Here is a 16,266-nt window from a genome sequence, read left to right as displayed (position 1 = left end):
TGTAGTGAGTCTTCCCTAAGATTTTATTCTGAGTAAGCTGAGAGCAAGGAGAAAAGGTAAAGGAAGAAGGCAAATGAGAGAGGGCATCTCTAGTTGTAGCAGGTGAATGAATTAAAAAGCATTTATTAAGGACTTATTATACACCAGACACTGTGAGAAAAGGGAGTGTGTCTGCATAATATTTTTTACTTCACATTCCCAGTGCCTTGTCTATGGTCAGCTCTTAATGAATATCTGTTGAATGAATCAATGAATCTAGTCAGACCCTTGACTGACAGATGAGGAAACTGAAACCCAGAGAGCTTATGTATTTCTTTATAAAAATGGACACAGACTGAGAACAACACACAGCATATTGTGTATATCATGTTCATATTATGCTAAAAACCTTATTTTCATTTTCTGCTCTCCTGTAAGTTGCAACAGTTCATTTTCAGTGCTTGTGTTGCTATTTGGAAATAAAAACCTCTTCTATTGGCATCTGAGAAATGATGCTTGTGTTTCTGTTCTTGTAGGACCACACATATCCTTTTGCTAATGTTTTAAGGGTCGCTTGTTACAAGCCAAAGCTGAGGCATAGCAACCTCTTTTCAATATCATAGCTAAAGGTGACTAAGATGGATGAGTTGATATCACACACAATTTTTAATTTCACCAGCTTTTTCATTGGAGGTCTAAATCAAATAGATAAATGAATGGATGAATGAATAAATAAAAGAGATTTTACGGTTTCACAACTACTTTCTTAGGCATAAAATAGTTGGCTTTATTCCTTCTGATTCAATGGATTTCAACAAGCACTGGTAATGAAAATCTTTGCCAGCTCCAAACTCTCACTAGCTGTGGGACCCTGAGTCCCTGGGTCACTTCTACCTTTTGAGCCTCAGCTTTCTCCTCTGCAAAATGGAAATGTTAATATTTCTGTTACCTACCACATAACCTTGTTGTGGGGAAAGTGCTTGTAAACTTAAAAGCATTCAGAAATATGAACCTTTATTGTCATCCAAATTGGCAAATTTATCCATCATATGAACATGTATGTCACTCTTGTATCAGACATAACTGTGTCACAAAGGACCTAGGTTTCCTTTTTATTTAATATTTTATTTTTCCCCCAATTACATGTTAAAACAATTTTAAAACTTTTTTTTTTAGTTTTGAGTTCCAAATTTTATGCCTCCTTCCTGCCCTCTCCTCCCCCTCTCTGAGATGGCAAGCAATCCAATATAGTTTATACATGTACAATCATGTAAAACATTTCCACGTTAGTCATTTTGTGCAAGAAGACTTGAATAAGAAAGAAAGAGAGGAAGAAAGAAAAAAGAGTGAAAAATAGCATGCTTCAGTCTGTATTCAGACAGTATTAGTTCTTTCTCTGGAGGCAGATAGTATGCTTCATCATTAAGGACCTATGTTTCCTTCTTCTGGCTCTATCCCCACACAGAAACACTGCAAAGTTCTTTCACTGGATAGCCTAGTAGAATGGTACCAACTTCCCAACTCCCAAGCACATTAGTCAGAAGAAGTTTTGGTAAAAGAAATGAAAAGAGTAACATTGGCTGTTGTACATTAGACAGATTCCAATAATCTGAAGTCCTATTTAAGGGCGACTATGGTTTACTTTTAGCACTTGAAATATTGTTGATGAGGTTAGGGAGAGACCTCAGATATTCCCCCTCCTGATTTGGCCAGCGATTACAGCATCAACCCTGGAAAGCTGAGTAGATGGCTATGACCAGAGAACACTAAAGGCATCTTAGAGGTCAACCGGTCCAACCCCGACATTTAACAAATGTGGCAATTGAGTGTTAAAGAAATAAAGTGACTTACCCAAGGTGCCACAGTCAGTGAATTGCCAAGCTAGGCCTATGCATATTTTAATTGATGTGGGTGTTTTTCATGAGCCTGCTGGTTTTTGCAAACTATTTGGAGGGCTGTTTTATGGCTTGAAAATTATCTTTTATGAATCTCTTTTAGGAAATTGCTTTCTTATTTTGCTTTCCTCTAATTGTTCTAATCAAAGCTTAAGGGGAAATGTGATTACTGAATTTAGAGTTGCTTATTAAATGAGTACATATACTATGTGTAAATTAAAAAAATATGATGACTTGAAACCAGGAACTAAAACATTAGTACCACAGTAAGTGGTGTGTATTTTCAAAGACATTTTATTATACCAAATCTCATTTGACTGTGTCTGAAACCACTATATAATAACAGCCAAGTTTGAAATGATGATTTGAATGAAATGGAAGATTTAAGCACTTTAATATGAATACAAATTGAAAGCACACTTTGAAGTCTGCACTTATCAGCAGCACAGCCCACCCCCTGACATCTCTCGAGTCACTTGTTTGATGAAACTGACTTACAAAGATGTTTACAATGTAGTGTGGAATTATTAAGTGAGGGAATACATTTTCTTTTGGGTTGTCTATTAAAAATGTTGGAAATTGTGTTTCTAGTTATACAAGATGTGTATGCACATGGTAGAGATATAATTCAACATTAGTATGTACAAAGAGAATCATTATAAAAAATGATCTTGCACCCAAACATGTTCCCAAACAACACTCCACAGAGTCTGAAATCCCCAGGATTAGGGCCAGTCTCTAAATTGAAGGCATTTTGTCTCCAGAAACCCTCTGTCAAAAAATAAATGTGTTATTTGGGAAGAGTAAAAACATTGAGTCATTCGCATAGATTAATATTTTGGATGTGACCTTAGAAAGCAAAGAGTAAAGCTCTGAGGGACTAGGATATGGGATAGGTAAAATTCTAATAGAAGAAAACAAAGGAAGTCAGTCTTGGATTAGCTTTTGCCAGGAAGATTGGGGGATAGCAAGAACAGTATGAGTCTATATAGTCTTGCTCTATGCAAAAGTGAAGGCAATAATAGAAGTGGTGGTCCTTTAGAAAGTTAAGGAGAAACAGTAAGATAGTCACCTGTATTCTGGAAGGAGCTTCAAAATGCATTTTCAGATAAATAATAGCTGATTTTTAAATGCTACTTCATGGTTTACAAAGTGCTTTACATGCACTATCTCATTTGAGCCTTTCAAGAAAGTTGTAAGGTATGTAGTGCAGATATTGGTATTTATTTTAGAATTTTAGCTGGAAGGAACTTTAGCAGCCATCTAGTTTGGCTGGTTTACAGATGAAACAAAGAAAACTTAAGTGACTTGCCCAAGACCACACTGCTTATAAATTACAGAGCTATAATGTAATTATAAGTGAAAAAACTGACTGAAGGTACTTCAAAAAGTCAAAGACGTGTAAGATTGGGGATTTTATGTATGACTAAGAAATATGAAAATAATATTTAATTTTTAAAATTAAAATAGTTTAAGCAATATATTGATAAAATATATATAAATTATATCCTATTCTGTAAGCATTAGAGATGACCACAAAGCGCTGTAAACATTTATGAAAAAGAAAATATTAAAATATATATTTGAATACAAACAATAATACTTTCATCATAATGTCAATAGTATAATAATGAGATATTATCAAAATATGACATTATTATAATTTTAGTATAATAAATTTAAATATTTCAAGTTTTCTTTCAAAGAAGAATAAGTAGTCATCTCAAGAATCTTAGCAATAATGAGCCCTTAAGAATTGCTAGCTAATTTATAGACATTACTAATGTTATCATTTCTTTCTGCCTATGGAACTCTTTAGTACAAATTAGGTTCAAATTAAAATCAGCAGGAATTGCACAGGCAAGCCTATAGAAAGAATTTATCTTTATGTTCTGAAAGTTCTTGGTTGCAAACATACTAATAGTTTAATCTTGACTTTGAATTTTTAAATTTTAAATCTGTAAGGTCAGCTTGGCATATCAAACTATAGCACTAATGAGCCTTGATTTTGTCACCTGTGAAATGAGGGTGTTGGACTGTATAATTTGTAGGATCCTTTCTAGCTCTAATGTTCTGATTCTAATAAACTTAGAAGTGTATGGAAGGATAAACATAGCCATCTTTAGGCAGTTTCCTTTTAACTTTGCAAATGCATTCCTACTTTAGTTTTCACCAAGCATAACACTGCAAATCATGCCACCAGTTACATTAAGGTCTCACATCTCTCTGATGAAACCTATTCCAGGCCTCTAGGCACAGACCATGACAGCAATTTAGTCACTGAAAAGGCACACCAGGGGTTGTTCAAGTGCCTTTCTATTCGCCTTTGAGGGCTTCTATTTCTTTGTTGTTTTATGGGCTTTGTTATGGTTTCAGTCAATATATTGGGCAGACCACTAATCAGGATGGAGCGTACTAGATAGAATGCTGACATTGAAGTTGGGAAGATGTCTGACATTTAGGAGCCTTTAACACCTCTCTGAGCATCAGTTTCCTCTGCAAAATGGGCATGAAAATATCTGCAGGACTTACACCATGGAATTGCTGTGGAGTTTGAATGAGATAATGTAGGTGAAGCTCTTTGCAAACATTAAAACAATACATAAATGCTTGGTATTACAGAAATTGAATTTTTGAAAGATATATCTAAATATTGTATAAATTTAAATATTAATATCTTAAAGAGGAATTAATCCATAGGCATTTCCAAAAAATGTGACCTCTATGCCCTTGGGCAGGTCACTTAACTTATCTTTGCCTTAGGTTTTGATCTGGTAGTCTCTCAAACACAATTGTTAAGTTAATGAATAGTATTTTCACATCCCAACATTGCTCAAGCAAGATGAATTCTTGCAAAATATAATTAGGTAGGAGCACTCTTTATTTCTTCCCTCAAACATAAGTAATCTTTTTTCTTTTATTCATTCATTCATTTATTTTTAATGTTTCATTAAAAAAAGTTTTTTGGTTTCCAAATTTTCTCCCTCCTTTCTGGCCCTCCCCCACCCATTGAGAAGGTGAGCAATATGGTATTAGTTGTACATGCGAAGTCTTGCAAAATATATTTCTGTATTAGCTATGTTGCAAAAAAAAAAAGACAACAAAAAGTAAGAAACATAAAGAAAGTGAAAAAAACATGCTTCAGTCTGCACTCAGAGTTTGTCAGATCTCTCTCTGACTTTTTCATCATGGGTCCTTTGGAATAAACATAAGTAATCTTAAAACAGAAGTTTCAAATTTAAATGACTTTAATGTTTTAGGAATATGGAAAACTCTGTTGGATAGTTATATATTATACTTAGGGAGTTGCCTAATTAGGTACATTTTACTTAATCAATCAACAAGGATTTATTACATGGTGAGTGTATGCCAGGAACTGTGTTAGGTGCTTATAGAAACAGTGATAAAGAATGAAACAATTCCTACATATAAGGAGCAGAGAAGGGAAGAAACAAGCATTTATTAAGCGCTTACTATGAGTCAGCACTAATGCTAAGCTTTTTAAAATACTATATCATTTGGTCCTCACAACAACCTCAGGAGACAGGTGTTATTATGTTTTCCATTGAACAACTGAGGAAACTGAGGCAGGCAGAGGTTAAGTGGCCAAGGTCACATCCCTATTAAGTGTCTGAAGTGAATTTGAACTCGTATCTTCATAACTACAGGCCCAGATCTTTATTCACTATGCCACCCGGCTGCCTCAAGAAGACTCCTACAGGAGTTCACATAATCATGAGGGAGACAAGTATATATAGGAAATATATAACATCCAAATGTAAATATTGTTAATAAATACATAATATACACATGAAGCAATTAAATATAAGGTAGTTTGTGAGGGAGGGCACCAGATTAAAAGAAAGTCTCTATAAGGCTCTATGAGGGGGTGCATTCCAGGCATGGGGGATGACCAGTACAAAGGAACTTACAGATTACTTTATTCGGGCTTCAGAAATATTCTTAGAAAAGAGCTGCTAACATTTAATGATGGCAGGAAAGACTTGATACTTCCTTTGTCTGCTTGTTTTGTGAGTAATATGAGGCAACACACTAATTTTTAAAATTCCCAGCAGCTGACATGGATAAGGGGTTAAGGGAAGAGAGAAAGTAAAATCGGGACCTTGTCTAAACACCTGACACAAAATGGGACACCAACAACAGACGTTCAGACAAAGCTTCTTCATAGAAAGAAAGTGACATTGACTGAATTTCAGAGGACAACTTTAATAAGTGAAGTTATCGTAATCAAAATCTATTTCTCTCTTAAGGAAAGGAAAGGCAGCCTCTTAACTAATCAAGGCACAAATTGAATCTTATTGAGGAAGTAACTATGTTTCATTGATAAATTATGGATTTTGATTTATCTCGTATTTTAAGTGATTGTTATTAAATGCTTTAGAACAGAGGAGGACAAAATTTACAAAGTGAGCTAGAGGGCAGCAGTGTACCATTAAATAGGAACTTTTGCTACTGTCTTTGGCAAGCCTCTGTACTAATCTGAGGACAGTCATTTTTAAAATGACCAAATAATAGCCTCCCCCTTCCCCCAACCCCAAGCAACCCAAGCTCACAAATTTTTGGCAGAAGGTAGTAGAAACAGTCAAAACAGGAATATATTTTCACATGCTTCCCTTGTGATTTAGGATAACAAATATTTAAGACAAACTCAATTACGAATACTTTGAGAAGGAGAATAGCTTTGGAAGGAAAGAATGCCACTGATATTAAAAGGAGATATTCAAAATCCATGGGAAATATTAAATCCTAGAAATATTACTTATAGTATGAGGTCATCTGAAATTAATCCAGATTTCCTGAATTTTGGATGACTGCAATGAATCTTAAATAAATCAGTCTGAAACACCTGAGGCCCAAGGGGAAAAGTTTATTATTGAATAATCTATGACAAAGAGGGATCAAAAGCTAGTGTAGCATTCCTTCTTGTTTTGGAGTGCTGCTGGAATGATTAATTTATGAATAATATATTCAAACTTCCCATGAATCAAATATTCTTTGTTCTGTGCAAATTGTTTCCCAGTTTTGACCATAATGGACCACACATCAAGTTCATTTGGTGGATAAATTTCTAGAAAGGGTGACACCAGTGAGTTCTCAAATTGTGTTCCCTGGCAAGGATTTCACTAAGTATTTTGGAAATTGTATGGAACTTACACTTGAAATCACATGTACATGATCGGCTCTCCCATCTCTCTGGTAGTTTGCCAATTTAAACATTAATTGTGCCAAGTTTTCTTATGGCAAAGAATCATAATGTGCCAACAGCAAAAATAGCTAGAGAATCACTGGGTGACACTATGATGACTAAGGATAGGCCAAGTTAAAACATCTGCACTTAAAAAATTAGATAACATATAGCACTTCTGCTTTGTCATTTTATGAGCTATAGAAACCAGTATCCCTGATCTCCTTCAAAAAGTCCAGGAATGATCCAGCTTGTTTGATGATGGTTTATTAATTTCCTGCAGCAACTAAACAGGTTGTGAAGACAATGGGCTGTAGCCAAAGATTACAAGAACATTTCTGTTCCTGGTCAAGGACTTAACTATGCAACTACCCTCTGCAATGTAAAGTTTCTGGGGGAGTTTAACAGTCCTTGTTCACAAAAAGATCTGAGGACCAGCAAGGCAATGTTATGTGGTGCAAAGGGTTCTGGGTCTGGATGGAGTCAGAGGCCCCAGGTTCAGGTCCTGGCTTACTTTGCTGCTTATTGCTTCTGTGACCTTGAGAAATTCATCAAAGTCTCATTTTCTTTCTGAAAAATAAGGGATGTGCAGAAGGGGGATTAGATCTCTTGTATGCTTTCTATATCCTGATACTATGCTGCAGAGCAACAGGGATTGTTTGTTTAACTTGCTTAATACAGAATCTGTCTCAGTGCCCTGTATGTGACATTTAATATTCTCTTACAGTGACAATAATAGTGGAGATGTTATAAATCTTTGGAGACTTTTTTAGAAAGCTTATCCTCACCCTTCATATCCCAATCATTTCTCCTAAATGAAGGGAAAAAAAAAAACATTAAGTCCTAGTAAGATAAATGAATAAATATTAATGAATCATTAAGTCCACACATTTTTAAAAAATTGTTTTATTTCATGTGATTATATATTTAAATAACAATAAGACATAAAATGACCAGTTTTAAAAAGCTTACATATATCAGTATGATAATTACATTCATGGAAGTGGTCATGCTGACCAATGTAAGCAGTGAGAAAGACTTTATTTGAGTAATGAGGATGAAATATTTACTCCCTTTAAAATTTTTCAAATATTTTGTTTTTATAGTCTATTAAAATAATAACTTATTTCCGTTGTGCACAAAGAAATGAGAGGTTGCATGATGTAATGGATAGAGAGGTGGCTCAATGAGGAAGACCTGGGATTCAAGTCCTGCCTCTTACTCATATTGTCTGTGTGACTCTAGGACAAGTTACTTAACCTCTCACTGTCCCCAGACAATTCTGTAAGATTATAACTGCTCCACTGTGATAGAGTTTCCTTACTGAGAATTCTCTAAGCCAAGGAAATGACATATCCAATCTAAAAAAAGGTGCAATAAATAAACTGTAAGCACTTTTGGTATGTTGATATGAATATGGTTAATCCTTGATTTCTACTTTTGCATTTTTTAAAAATACAATTTTAATGATATCTCTTGTTTTTATATGACCATTTCCCATTGTATCCTTCTTCTACCCTCTTAGAGAGTTGCATTTGCTAATTGAAAAAAATCTTAAGGAGAAGAGCAAGTTCAGCAAAATTAATATATTAAAAAAGTCTGACCTTAATATATATGTAATATTCTATACCAATTATCCCCTACATTTGCAAAGAAGGAGGAGGTGTCTTCTTTGGATCCAAGATTGATCATTATAATTTTGCAAGATTCAGTTTTGATCATTTTGTTGCTTTTCTTTTTATTTATGTTGTTGTAGTCATATATATTATTTTCCTTGTTCCACTTACTTTACTTTGTGTTGGCTCATATGTCTTCCTATGTTTTTTTATTCATTATTTCTTACAGCCCAGTAATATTCTGCTATATTTGTGCACCACAATTTGTTTCGCCCTTTTCCATTCAATGAGCATATCTTTGTTTTTAGTTCTTTGCCAGAAAAAAAAGTGATGTTATAAATATTTTTGTCTATATGGGACCTTGTTTTTCTTTTTCTTTTTCATTTCTTTTCTTTTCTTTCTTTCTTTTTTTTTTTTTTTGCAATTGACTTCCTTGGGGGAATTTCTGGATCAATGCATATGGACATTGTAGTCACATTCTTCACATAATTCCAAATTGCTTTCTGAGATGGTTGGAACAGTTTATAACTCTAGAAATAATGTATTAGTGTGCCCATCTTTCTATCAGCTCTCAAACATTGACTCTTCCCATGTTTTGTCATCTTTGCCAATTTTCTGGAGATGAGGTGAAATTTCAGAATTGTTTTGATTTGTATGTTCCACACTTTATCCACCATTTATTAAGTACCTGCTGTGTATGAGGCAGTATAGTGTAGTAGATAGAGAGCTAGCTTCAGAGTTAGGAAGGTTTGGATACAAGTCAGATCTCTGACACATGCTGGTTAAATGTCACTTAATCTGAGTGCCTCATGTAACTCTCAAATATTCTAATTTTCAGAACAGTTGCAGATCTGTACTGGTAGGGAGAATTTCCTTACTTAAAAGTTTTCTCTATCTGTGAAGTCTGAGTTCTTTTTTTAAATTAAAAATTTTTAAAAATAATTAATTCATTTATTTTTAGTTTTCAACATTGACTTCCATAAGATTTTGAGTTTTAAATTTTCCTCCCCTCCTTCTCTTCTCCCCTCCCCAAGATGGCATGCAATCTGATATAGGCTCCACTTATACATTCATATTAAATGTATTTTCACATTAGTCATGATGTAAAGAAGAATTAGAACTAATGGGAGGAACCACGAGAAAGAAGAAACAAAACAAAACAACAAAAGAAAAGGAGAGCAAATACTATGCTTTGATCTGCATTCAGACTCCATAGTTCTTTCTCTGGATGTGAATAGCATTTTCCATCATTAGTCTTTTGGAGTTGTCTTAGGTCCTTGCATCTCTGAGAAGAGTTAAGTCTATTAAAGTTAGTCATCCCACAATGTGACTGTTACTGTGTATAACTCTCTTGGTTCTGCTCATTTCACTCATCATCAGTTCATATAAGTCTTTCCAGGTTTTTCTGAAGACTGCCTACTCATCATTTCTTGTGGCACAATAGTATTCCATTACATTCATATACCACAACTTTTTCAGCCATTCCCCAATTAATAGGCATCTCCTCAATTTCCAATTCTTGGTCACCACAAAAAGAGCTGCTGTAAATATTTTTGTACATATAGGTCCTTTTCTCTTTTTTAATGATCTCTTTGGGATACAGATCTAGTAGTGGTATTGCTGGGTCAAAGGGTATGTACAATTTTATAGCCCTTTGGGCATAGTTCCAAATTGCTCCCCAGAATGGTTGGATCAGTTCACAACTCTATCAACAATGCATTAATGTCCCAATTTTCCCACATCTTCTCCAACATTTATAATTTTACTGTTTTGTCATGTTAGACAATCTGATAAGTGTGATATGGTACCTCAGAGTTGTTTTGAGTTGTCTTTCTCTAATCAATAGTGATATAGAGCATTTTTTCATATGACTATAGATAGCCCTAATTTCTTCCTCTGAAAACTGTCTGTTTGTATCCCTTGACCATTTAGCAATTAAAGAATGACTTGTGTTCTTATACATTTGACTCAGTTCTCTATATATTTTAGTAATGAGACCTTTATCAGAGACACTGGCTATAAAAATTGTTTCCCAGTTTTCTGCTTCCCTTCTAATCTTGGTTGCATTGGCTTTGTTTGTGCAAAAACTTTTTAATTTAATGTAATCAAAGTCATCCATTTTGCATTTCATAATGTTCTCTTGTTTGGTCATAAATTCTTCCCTTCTCCATAAATCTGATAGGTAAATCATTCCTTACTCTCCCCTTTTGCTTTTAGTATGTCTTATATTTAAATCATTTTGACTTTATCTTGGTATAGGGTGTAAGATGTTGGTCTATGCCTAGTTTCTGCCATATTGTTTTCCAGTTTTCCCAACAGTTTTTGTTAAACAGTGAGTTCTTATCCAAAGTCTGAGTTCTGGATACCACCCCTAATCCCCCCCCAAAAGTGTAAGGAACATACACACATACACACACACATGCCAGTCTTTGCCCTATAGCAATTTACGTTGGTTTTTTTTTCCCACTCATTTGATCCTGGCTTATAGACACCAAAACTCATCCTATTCATTGACTAATATCTACTCCTGATAGCAAATATGTTGAATGAATAAATGCAACATCATGTCTTAAGTGCTTTCTATGCAAGCGTTGTGTTAAGTGGTAAGGATATAAATAGAAAAGTGAGAGAGACCCCACTCTCAAGGAGCCACAGTCTAACTGAGGTTAACAACACAATAAAAGCAAGTTCAGCTTCAGGATAGGCGGCAAGGCCCACAAATTCTAAATGTATTAGGGGTGTATGACTCGGTTAAAAAATCCTTAGGTTACATTAGTAGGTTAGACGACAGTGCTTTGAGTCTGAAGGGAATAAAGATAAGGCATGTGGTAAGGCCTTGTGATCCACCATCTCACTGGAAGGAATAGAGTTGGTGACTTTCATCTAATTCAAGTCGTGAAATAGACAAAATGGAGTCTGTGCAGCCAGGTCTGGAGAAGGTGAGTAGAGAAGGGTGCTCCTTCATCCTTCCTTTTGGGAGTAGATTCATCCAAGAGCACAGCAGCTCTTGTTCAGTCAACTTTATCATAACCAGCTTCTTTATGACATAGTTTCCAGGAGTGCACAGTGCTGCAAAAACAGGGACTTCCTGTATATTAGTGCTCATTTTTAATCCAACCACATGAAATTTATCCCTATTATGGGGAAATAGAGCTATTTCTTGAATGATTAAGCAACATAGAACTGTCATGAAAAGTTGAGTTTGAACTCTAATATCTAAATATTGTGAAGAAGTAGAAATAGCCCTCAAGAAAATAAATTCTGGAGAAAAATTTTAGGACCTTACAAAATAAATATATTTGGAGGAAATCTCTACTGGAGATGTATCAACTTTAAAGTTCCCAGGGATTGACTTTCAAGATATCTTTGAGGGGAAAATTACAGAAAAATGGCAAAATAATGGAGAATATTAGTACAAAACAGGAATCTAGAATACATTAGTAATTGAAAACCCATAAGCTTTCTCTTTCAGTTTTGCAAAATTTGTTAGAAAGCTCTGTGCATTCACTGAGGGTATCCTTCATGAAAATTTAAAACAAAAAAAAATGTGAAGGGAACAGGCAGGTTTTTCTAGATGATTTTTTACAGCAGACCACATTTTCACTATTACACAATTAACTGAAAAGTATCTAGCTGTTGGAAAAACAATGTTCGGTTGCATTCATTGTTTGTTGATTACAAAGAAAAAGATGGGTTTGACTCCAGCAAAAAAAAATGCTTAGAATCTCACATTTATTGTCAAGTCCTTTTGTTTTTAACCTTTGTAACATCTCTCACCTAATCCCTCTTTTCTGATCTGACACACTGTCACCTTCCTGGTGCAGGGTCCCATCACCTCATGCCGGGACTACTTAGCTGTTCTAATAGTTTTCTAGTAGGTCACCCTGTTTTGTCTTCCTCACTCCAGTCCACCCTCCATTCAGCTGTCAAACTGATCTTCCTAAATTGTCTGACCATGTCACTCCACCCCCATTTAATAAACTCTGATGGCTCCCTATTACATTCAGGATCAAATGCAAAATTCTCTGTTTGACCATCAAAACCCTTTATAACCCAGGCTCTTCCTACCTTTCCAGTCTTTTGACACCTTACTCCCCTTCAAGTACTCAGTGATCTAGTGAGACCGGTTTTCACACATGATAATTCCTGTTCCCACTCTGAATGTTTTTACTGGGTGTCCCTAATACTGGAACACTTTTTCTCCTTATCTCTGCTTTCTCCCTTCTCTGTTTTCTTCAGCTCTCAGATAAAATCCCATCTTCCACAGGAAGCTTTGCCCAATCCTTCTTAAAATTTAGTGCCTTCTCTCTGAAACTATTTCCAATTTTTATCCTGTATATATCTTATTTGTGCATGATTATTTGTGTTTTCTCCCCCTCAGTAGACTGTGAACTACTTGAGAGTAGGAATTGTTTTTTTTTTTGCTTTTCTTGGTATCCCCAGTACCTTCCACAGTGCCCAGCACATAGTAGGTGCTTAATAAATGCTAGTTAAATAACTGACTCAGAGAAAAACTCTGACTTAGAAGTTTCAATAATATGTTGCTCATGCATACATGAAGACCATATAAGAGTCCTTGATGAATGTAACCAGGGATAGACATAACTTTATTTAATAAAAATCTGATTATTAGTATAAAGGTATCAAATAGGAGGTTTATGTTGTCCTTTTCCAAAAATTACATTCTTTTGGACTTCTTTTGCTCTTTCCATCATGCCACCAGGAACCTCATCATTGGGAAATATCATCCTGAAAGATCCAATCAGACTTTGTACTCAAACCTAATTAATACCCTTTCCCCCCTTCTGATTGGAGGGTTGAGCCATGGGTTCTAAAACCTCCATTTAAGGAGAGGGGCCCTGGCTAGTCATCTTTTCATTTCTCACCCAGCTGCACTCCTTCTTTGGACTTCATTGTTTCTTTGGACTCTTCACCATTGACCCTTTCTGGGTTCCTTCTCCCTATCCTTTTCAGTTTACCTTTTTGTGTGTGTTGTATTCCCCTATTAGACTGTAAGCTCCTTGAAGACAGGAGCTATCTTTCTTTTTGTATTTCTATCTGCAGTGTTATCATAGTGCTTGCCACTATGATAATGCCAATGATAGTAGGAATTTAAATGTTTGTTGACTGACTAACTGACATGTAGTTACCAAAGGTGTTTGTAAGTGTCATTGATCAATGTTCTGCACAGAATCCAAATGAAGGAATAATTTCCTATAGGTAGGGAGGTTTTGCCAGATGGTGTTGCATGTAAACGAAAATATATGTCAGTTTCATTGAGACTTAGAATTCTACAGGCCATCATCAATGAAATCTATAGTCATTCAAAAGAAATTTGCTTAACAAATAAAACTTAAAAGCTTTTAAATGGATATGCTTTGCTCTGATTATGGCAGACTGGTGGATGAGAAGGCCTTTGAGGTAATATATCCATATATATGCCTTGAATAGCTACTGTTAAAGGATGGTGAAATGGCCCCAGAACTGAATAGGAAGAAGAGGAGGCCAAATGGCATTTAGAATCTTGAAAAGCACTTTCAATTACACCAAGCTATTCCCTGCCTCCAAAGCCCATATTTTAATATTCTTCTGATGACAATATATGGATAAATTATAGAACCCTATCATCTCAGGAGACTAAAATATTATCAAATAATCCAAACTATGATGGAAATATATATATTAGGTATAAGTAGAGTGGAGCATATTGTTAGTATTGACTTGCACAAGAAAAGAGGTTAAAAAGTAAAGGGAATGAACATATGAGTATGAAAGAAGGTGGGACTTTTTTTTGCAAGGATGAAATATCAGTTGGATAACTTGAGTGTTGTTCTGGAATATATTAATACAAATCATTTCAATTAGCAACTATTTATTAATTCCTTACAAGGTGCAAGGTGCTGTCCCAAGTGCTGGAGGTAGCATGCCAATGATGTGGATAGATACTTTATGGAGAATTTGTGGAAAGTTATGAGCAAGAATCACAAGGAATATGAAGATATAGAATAGGCTTTGATCCACATCAAAATACTTATTCTGATGAGATCCATGGGACCACTGAAGGATTAAAGTAAGTAGCTGTAAAAATTCTAGACATAGAATGAATCAATTTCTATTCAGAAATTCAATAAAGACCTAAACATATATGCTTGAAACATGGCTGTTGCTTTCTTTTAATTTCTGTATAATTTCATGTGTGATTTTTTTTCCAGAGGGAGGTGTTATACTTATTACTTGCTTTGTTATGAGATAATATTTAATGATCACATTGATTTAATTTACTTTTAAATTATAAAACTGTATAGTAACTTTCTTTTAAGTTAAAAAAATTTGTTCCAGAATGCGTTTGAAGACATTTTGTGCTAGAATTTATATCCACATTACAAGTAGGTGCTTTATACTATATCATAGAGCATACATTAGAATCTGTTATCATTCTTACTGCTATGTAAATAGAGGAATATAATGTAATCTGTAACAGCTAAATGATTAAAAGAGAAGGCATGGTATTGTGGAATGAACATTTTCAGATAGAGAACCTGGGTTCAAATTCTAACTTTTGTATATTGCCTAAATGACCCTGAACAAGTCATTTAATCTCTCTGAACTTGCTTTCTTTTCCATAAAATAAAGGGGCTAGACCAGATGACCTTCTAGCTCTAAATATATCTATGATGCTATGATTTTAGTATGTATATGTAAAATAAACAACCTGTTAATGTATTTTAAAGTTATAAATAGCATACAGTGGATATGTATATCCAGGAGACTGGATATATTAAAATTGGATTTCTCATAAATAAAACCCATTTTAACCTCTGTTAATTAGCTGCTTCACTGTGATGAGAGACAAATGACCATTAGCCAATATTTATTGAGTACCCACCACTAGAAAACAATGCTAAATTCTGTCAGTTAATGTTTGATGTAGACCAATAACTAAATGATAGACAATAAAAAGATGAACAATAGATGAAAATATTTATTGAGTGTTTACTATATACTGGGCATGGTGCTAGGTGCTGACAATATAAATACATGCAATCAAAAGAGTCCTTTCCCTCAAGGAGCTTACATTCTAAAGAGGAAACTACTCTGAGAAGAGTTAGCTATGATGGTATAAGTAGAGAAGTCAGAGTGGAATAGACTGGGAAGTTCTAGATTAGGAATTCTGTCTTCATGATCATTTACTAGTTTGAACTCCATGAAAATTTGAGATGGAGCAAACTGACTTGATTTCCCCATTTCAAAAAGACTTTCTATTTCATCTCCACACTTCTGGGGATTTCCCCATGGCACTGGAGCTACATGTTCTAGGATTGTTAGAGTTACTTCAAGTGCCTTACATGATGGAGGAGGTGGTTTTAAGAAGTAGCAAGCTTAATTTTCCATTTTTTTTAAATAAAAAGGTTCCAACCATGTGGCATCTGGACAAAAAGCCTTTTAAAGATAAACTTTCCCGGCTCTTCTATTGCTGCTCAATCAAAACTTCCTTGGCTTTGGGATTTGGATAAAGACCATGAGACATGTCTCTCCTATGTTACTTCTCAAGTGCTGGTTCCTTGCCTCA

The sequence above is a fragment of the Vombatus ursinus genome, unplaced genomic scaffold (genome assembly GCF_900497805.2).
Source record: "Vombatus ursinus unplaced genomic scaffold, bare-nosed wombat genome assembly UNPS02009835.1, whole genome shotgun sequence".
In the NCBI taxonomy this organism is placed as follows: domain Eukaryota; kingdom Metazoa; phylum Chordata; class Mammalia; order Diprotodontia; family Vombatidae; genus Vombatus; species Vombatus ursinus.
The sequence above is the reverse complement of the archived record's forward strand: the minus strand, read 5'-3'. Positions refer to the sequence as shown.